Below are 7,234 nucleotides of genomic sequence, written 5' to 3'. Positions count from 1 at the left end.
AGCTGTACCTCCAATTCCACCCCTAGCCAGGGAACTTCCGTACTTCCATATGCCGCAGGTGTGGCCCTAAAAAGCAAAAAAAAAAAAAAAAAAAAAAAAAAAGTCCTTGATGAAACAGTAGTACTTGATAGTTTTATTGATCTCAACCCTTCAGGACACATTTTACATTTTAAAATATTCTCTCTGACCACCTGGGAAGGATGCATGAAGTCTTAGATCTGCCATGTAAATAAGGTAGGAAGGTTGCCTCGAGGAAGAGCATGTCTGTGATTGAGTTGTGGCCTAAACTAGCTGCTTTTGTAAGACACTATTTTTGCTTGACACGACGACTGACGGGCAGAGTACTGCATTAATATTTCTGCGGCCCCTCGGTGCTTTTACTTTTGTGGGCCCCTTCCACCGTTAAAAGATAGGAAAATTCCATTTTACTACTGAGTCGGCATACAGATAAATGTATTAATGTTATATATTAAAATCATTGTATTTGGTCTGAAAGAATTAACTTTTAGTTTCTTCTTCTGATTTTAAAGAAATTGAAGCATTTTCGTGGGCCCGTAAAGTCATGTGGGCCTTGGTTCTGTTGCTAATGGAGAAGGTGGGCCTGACTGACAGATGAAGTTCAGACTTGGGTTTGCACAAGGCTCAATTCCCCATGAGGCATCATTGTATTATATCATGTTAATATATCTGTCTTTATACTAGAGGAGTTCCTTTTTTTTTTTTTTTTTTTTTTTTTAATGGAGGAAGGGAGCCTCAGAAGGTAAAATGCTTAAGGCCCAGGAAAGTCATAATAATGCATTAATGCAGCCCTGTATATGTGGCAGACATTTTCTTGAAAATGAGTAAAATGAACTTATTACTTCGAGAAGGGTAACCGTGACATTATGTGTTGCTGATGTAAATTTGAACTTTCAAGCAAAAATTACAGTATTGGGAAATTTGGATCTGCCCCACCCTGAGCTTGAAAACTTCTCAATACTTAAAAACCTTTTGCTGGAGTTCCTGCAGTGGCTCAGCAGAAGTGAATCTGACTAGCAACCATGAGGTTGTGGGTTCGATCCCTGGCCTTGCCCAGTGGCTTAAGATCCAGTGTTGCCATGAGCTCTGGTGTAGGTTGCAGATACAGCTCGGATCTGGTGTAGATGTGGCTGTGGTGTAAGCCGGCACCTACAGCTCTGATTCGACCCCTAGCCCGGGAACCTCCATATGCCACGGGTGTGGCCCTGAAAAGACAGCAAACAAACAAAACCCCCAAAAAACCTTCTGCTAATGTCAGTTATGCAATTAAGAAAGGTGATTTTTCTGATATTGTTTATGAAAGGACCTCACATTTGGAAGATTGGAAGATCGTATAACTCAGTGAACCACTCTTTTCCAAGTGACCAATGAATGATTTTACCAAATCATATATGGCTAAAGGATCCTTCAAGGGAGTTCCCCGGTAGCTGAGTGGGTTAAGGACCTGGCACTGTCACTACTGTGGCTTGGGTTACTGCTGTGGCACGAGTTTGATTCTTTTTTTTTTTTTTTTTTTGTCTTTTTAGTTATTTCTTGGGCCGTTCCCGCGGCATATGGAGGTTCCTAGGCTAGGGGTCTCATCGGAGTTGTAGCCACCGGCCAACACCAGAGCCACAGCAACGCAGGATCTGAGCCACGTCTGCAACCCACACCACAGCTCATGGCAACGCCGGATCGTTAACCCACTGAGCAAGGGCAGGGACCGAACCCACAACCTCATGGTTCCTAGTCGGATTTGTTAACCACTGTGCCACGACGGGAACTCCACGAGTTTGATTCTTGGCTTGGGAACTTCTCTGTGCCTTGGGCACAGCCAGAAATAAATAAATAATCCATAAAAATTATGGATAATAAAAAAATAAGATAGCTTAGTAAATCCAAAATAATAATAAAAAATAAGATTAATGGGTTTTTATGTTATCAAAATCAGAAGTTTATCTGCTAGATTCAGATTCTACAGTACTATTAATCTTTGAGAAACTCCTTCTTTTGGGGTTTTGATGTATCAAAGAAAAATGTCTAAAATTATCTGAAGAGCCTATTAAAACCCTCTGCTTTTCCTAAATACTCATCTGTACTTTTTCACATAGCCTAGATTTTTTTCGTATACTTAAAACAGACTGAATACAGGAGACATGAGAATCTAGCTGCCTGCTGTTAAGCCAGACATCAAAGACACGTGCAGAATTGCAAGACATTGACATCCTTCTCACTCAGTTTTGTTCGTTTGGAGAGTATAGTTATTTTTCATACAAATACATTGATTATATCAGGATGCAACTTGTTTACATATTAGCATTTTAAATGAATAAATTAATATTTCAGTTTCTGCTTTAATTTCTAATAAGGCGAATATTGACAGATATAACCCACATAAACAAGAGCTCTTTGCAGTCCTCAGTAATTTTAGAAGGGGAAGGCGTTTCGAATTCAGAGCGTTTGGGAGCTGCTGTTGTAGAATGCCTGGTGAAATGTTCATAAAGGTCCATTAAGTTTAAAAGTAGGAGACAAGCAGTAAATGCAGCAAGAACTCAAAAATGTTTACTATCAAGTAGCTAAGGATACAAAGGCTGGAAGGGAAGCAGTGGTTCTCTCCTGGTGGTGTCCTTAGGGTGATTTTCATTTTTCGTGCATTTTTATTTTCCAAGTTTTACATGGTAGGATGCATTCATTTTGCAGCTGGGAACCAAAAAAGCTGGTTGGAACCCTCTAATCCAGATTAGGGGAGAGGGTAGGTCACTGAGGTAGACGGATAGGGCCCACAGGTTATAGGGGAAGGGAAAGGCAGGTGGAGCCTGCCAGCGAGGTGGAGACAGGGAATCTTGAACCGCTCTGGGGGGCGATGTTCCTAGTGAGTTCCCTGAGAACGGCACCCTCTGGAGGGGTGTGGGGATAGGGATGGCACCAAGTTCAGTTCTTGGAGGCCTTGGACTCAAATCCAAGGATGATGATGCTTGCCTGAGTGGGGAGAAAAAGACCCACAGTGAATTGGGTGGAAGTGTAGGGAGGGTGGATGCTGGGTGCAGAGGAAACCAAGCCCCTGGAAGGGCTTTCCTCAGGACTGACCCGTGAGAGCTCAGGTCCCAGATGAACCTGGGCTTGAACCCCAGTGCCAGCCTAACCACTTTGTGATCTCGGGCATATTACTTGGCTTTCTGAATCTGTCATGTCCTCGTCTGTAAACTGGGGATAGAAACGTCCTAGAAATAGCGTGTCTGCTGGGACCATTGGGAAAGGGAAGTGGTGGGCTATATGCGATTTGGCAGGTAGTGAGATGGAGAGAAAAGACAGCCATGTAGGCATGGCCCACTTCCATGTTGCCAGGGACATCAACTTAGAAACCAAAGCTGGGGTGGAGGCGAGTGCGTTGGTGCTTGGCCCCTGAGGGTTGCAGATTGGGATCGCTTAGACAGTTATGGTGTGTAGGGCCTTAGCCATCACTACGGGCCTGGGGAAGAGGAAGCCTCAGGTCTGTACACCCCCAGGGCAGCAGCAGGCACCCCCAGCAGCCTGCAGGCATCTCCCCGTCTGCACACATGCCTGGCCTTCCCTGAGCCCAGCTGTTCTCTCCTGTTCAGATTTCCAGGAGCGCTGCTTACCCTTTGAACCAGAGTCTGGGCAGTGTGTCTACACACCTGGAGGGTTTCTCTCCTGGAAGGAGCCTTGCTCACAGCAGGTGCTCAGCAAGTGTTAGTTGAGTGAATTATTGAAGCCTGCACCCTTACATACTTACTATGGCCTGCGGAAGCCTCACTTGCTGGCTGGCCCCTGGAGAACTGAGGGACCCCCCTCACCAAGGACCAGGGAAGGAGAGAGTAACAAAGTGGGAGTGGTCTCTGTCCCTTCCTTGACACCTTTCTGCAGGTTCCCTGGCAGAATCCTTACACATCCTTAATGCTTTTGTTTTCGGACCCAAAGTATCCTCACTTGTCCAGTTTTATCTCCTGTAGTTTGCCTCTTCGCTCATTCTACTCTAACCTCATACTCACTATTCCGTTTTTAAAAACTGAGATATTATTGGATTTCCCACTGTGGTGCAGTTGGTTAAGGATCCGGTGTTGCCACAGTTGTGTTGTAGGTCGCAGCTGTGCCTCAGATTCGACCCCTGACCTGGGAACGTCCGTGTGTTGGTGGAGTGGCCAAAAACTTTCTTTGAGATATTATTGGCAAATAACATTGTGTGTTTCATGTGTATAATCTGTTGATTTGATTTGTTTATCTTTTGCAGTATAATTACCACTTTAGCATTAGTTAACACTTTGGTCGTGTCACATATCATTTCTTTTTTGTGGTAAGAACACACTGGCTATTCCTTGATAATTTCAGAGACCCTTCTGCCTCAGGGTCTTTGCTTCTGCTGTTCCTCATTCTGGGAACACTCCTCCCCCAGATAGCCACTTGGCCTTGCTCACTTGGTTCTTTCACATCTTTGCTTCAATGTCATCTTCTCAGGGAGGCCTTCTCTAAACTTCGAAACCCCACCTCAACTCATACCCCCTGTTCTCCTTCCCTGGTTATTTTCTCTCCAGCATTTACACCATCTGCCACATCATCTCTTCTGCCTCTAGTCCTTCCCTGCCAGACTCAAACTCCAGGAGGTCAGGGATTTTTGTCTGCTCTAGTCACTGCCTCCTCCTCATCACTTACATTGTTGCATGGCACAAAGTATGAGCAAAATATTTAATTGAATTAATGGATGTATGAATGGCATGTATTGGACACTGCTTTGCAGACTTTTAAAAGACAGTGTAAAGAGTGAGGGGAGGAGGTTCCCACTGCTCTTGTAGGGGCAGTCTGAGAGCTGGGAGGCATCTTTAATGACTCTAATAATCTCCCATCACCAACTCCAGCAGCCACAGAACAACTCTGCCAGTATGCATTGTTATCTAAATCTGGTCCTCAGATGGGTGCTGAGATGGCTTCCCTCTGCACTTTGGTGGATAGAGGAAAGAGGGGGGGAGAGGGAAGGTCCCTATTTGAGTACTCAAGATGGGTCACTAACGTTAGCCTTCAGGCCAAAAACCAGTTTAGAAATACACAGATGGCCTTTGTTGCGCTCTCTCCTCTTTCTGCTTGTTAGCAAAGAAAAAAAAATGTGTATAATGATAAAGAATCACTGTTTATATTAATAAATCCCGACTTGGTCCAAGAAGGAACATTTTGCTGAATCGAAATAGCCATCACCTTCCACGGAACAAAGCAGATCCAGACCTGTAGGTGTCACTATGAAGAACCCCAGGGGAGCCGGATGTGCATTAGTTGGTCATGGGGCAGGTTTAATGGGGGGTTGTATCCAAAGACAGCGGGAGGTTCTTAGGTGCTCAGAAGGTTTGCACTGGTTGGGGAGGGAGAAGCAGTTGTGCCTCCGTCCCTGCCTTAGTGGGAAGGCTCTAGGGGGACAGCGAAAGTCCCCCCACAGTGGGCGCTCATTAAGTGTCACTGGAGACACTCAGGCTGGCACGCGAGCTGGAGAAGAGCCTCTGCCAACCAGTGTTCCGACCCTTTCCCAGGACTTAGCCCAGGGCTCGGACCGGACTCGGCGGGCGGCGTCCGGGCGGGGCGCCTGAGGGTAGAGGCCACAAGTCAGGGCCTTGGTGCGCCCCGGGCACCGACCCACCGACGTCCAGGCGGCACATCGCGGAGGGCTCCCGCGCGCGCAGCCGCGAGCTTGGGGTCAAGGCCGGGGCGCCGGAGTGGCGCGGGAGGGGTGGCCGGACGCGCGGGGACGGGATGGGATGTGACGAGCTGCGCGCTGTGCATTGTGGGAATCCCGGGGCCGCGGCGACTGGTTCCAGTTCACTCGGCAGCGGAGCCGGGCGGAGGGGGCGAGCGCGGGGCGCGCGGGCGGGAAGCGAGGAGGCGGGCGGGCCAGTGAGGAGAGCGGAGAAAAAAGGCGCGAGCGGCCGAGAGGGCACGGGCCGGACACCTTGCTGCTGCCGCCGCCGCCGCCGCCGCTGCGGCCGAGCCTCCCCGTAAGTGCCGCGCGGGCCCCCTCGCCACGCGCCCGGTCCCCGCCGCCCGGGTTCGGCCGCCGCGCTCAGCCGGACGAGGGTGCCCGGGAGCGGCCCGGCCTGGCGCGCACCGGGCGTCGCTCGGGCCGTGGTGCTTGGCGCGGCCCACGCTGGGGCCTCGCGTGCGCACGGCGCCCTCCCAGGCCCTACCCCGGCCGCGCGGGATTCCCTTCGGTTTTGTTCAAAAAGGAAACCCGGAAGCCAACTTCTCTTCGAACGCGTCCTCCTGCCCGCGCCCGGGCGCTTTTGTGGCCTCAGGCAGCCCCGGCCCCTCCCCCAGCGTCCCTTCCCGGGCCGGGAGGGCTGGACTCGAAGCCGGGGAGGCGCCGCGCCCCGGCCGGCCGGCCTGGGCCTGGACGCCCGGAGCTCTTGTGCGCGGAGTTGTACTTGGTGAGGCGCCCGCCCGGGAGTTGCCGGCCCAGGCACAATAAATGGGGCCCGAGCCCCATGTGGCCGTGGTGTAGGCGTCTGGCTGGTATCTGCTGGGAGGGTAGGGTGAGGGGGTTGGGGAGATACTTGCGGGGCTGGAAGCGGGCAGGGGCAGGGGCAAGGGCGGGGAGGGGTTTGTCCGGGGACTGGCTGGAGAGGGGCCTCTGGAACCCCTGCTGCTCTCTGGCTCGTCTCCTGATCAGCCTTTTGTTTGCTTTGTGGTTGGTTGGGAGGTTTTTTTTTTTTTTTTTTTTTTTTTTTTAAGGTAATTCCGGAAGGCTGTAGGCTTCTCGGGTGGAGAAGGCCAGGAGGGAAGAGGCTCACTGAGGGGTGGGGTGGAGCGAGGAGGTGAATACACAGGATGCTGCTGGCCTTGTCACCTGACAACAGGTGTGCGGGCTGGTGCACCCCACCTCCACTCCTGCAGGGAGCACAGATCCCTCAAAGATCTTGTCGGTGGACTCCTTGGAAGGCGTTAGACAAGATGTTAGGGAAAATATTCATGCGTTTGAAAGTCAGAGACTAACAGCAGCCGAGACAAACCTTGAATTCAACAATTAAAATTACCACGGATTCTTTGTAAGACTTTAGTGATCCAATAAAGGCATATAAGAATAGACAAGTAGAGGGGCACTTCTCCTCGCTCTGTCTTTCTTCTACCTTTGTGGTTTGAGGTTTTATCATTAAAGAGGGGGGAAAGTGCTTTGTTCCAAGGCTTCCTGCTCCAGGGACTGGGAATTTTGAACAGTTTTAGGTTTGAGTAGGAGACTCGTTGT

The 7,234-nt window shown here is 49.9% G+C and overlaps 1 protein-coding gene across 13 annotated transcripts in view; it reads left to right on the top strand.

The window, feature by feature from the left end:
* Window positions 1-5,776: 5,776 nt before the first annotated feature.
* MACROH2A1 (macroH2A.1 histone) overlaps window positions 5,777-7,234 on the top strand; it is an 88,560-nt gene continuing 87,102 nt past the window's right edge. For 7 of the 13 annotated variants that reach the window (XR_014836276.1, XR_014836273.1, XR_014836275.1 and 4 more), the window contains exon 1: window positions 5,777-5,990. The gene's annotated coding sequence lies outside the window, so the exon portion shown is untranslated. 13 annotated transcript variants of the gene reach the window in all.

This window comes from Sus scrofa, chromosome 2 (genome assembly GCF_054392235.1).
Source record: "Sus scrofa isolate SSC_HxYL_T2T_F1_AM1 chromosome 2, Sscrofa_HxYL_maternal_Yorkshire_Landrace_v2.0, whole genome shotgun sequence".
NCBI lineage: Eukaryota > Metazoa > Chordata > Mammalia > Artiodactyla > Suidae > Sus > Sus scrofa.
The sequence above is the reverse complement of the archived record's forward strand: the minus strand, read 5'-3'. Positions and strand labels throughout refer to the sequence as shown.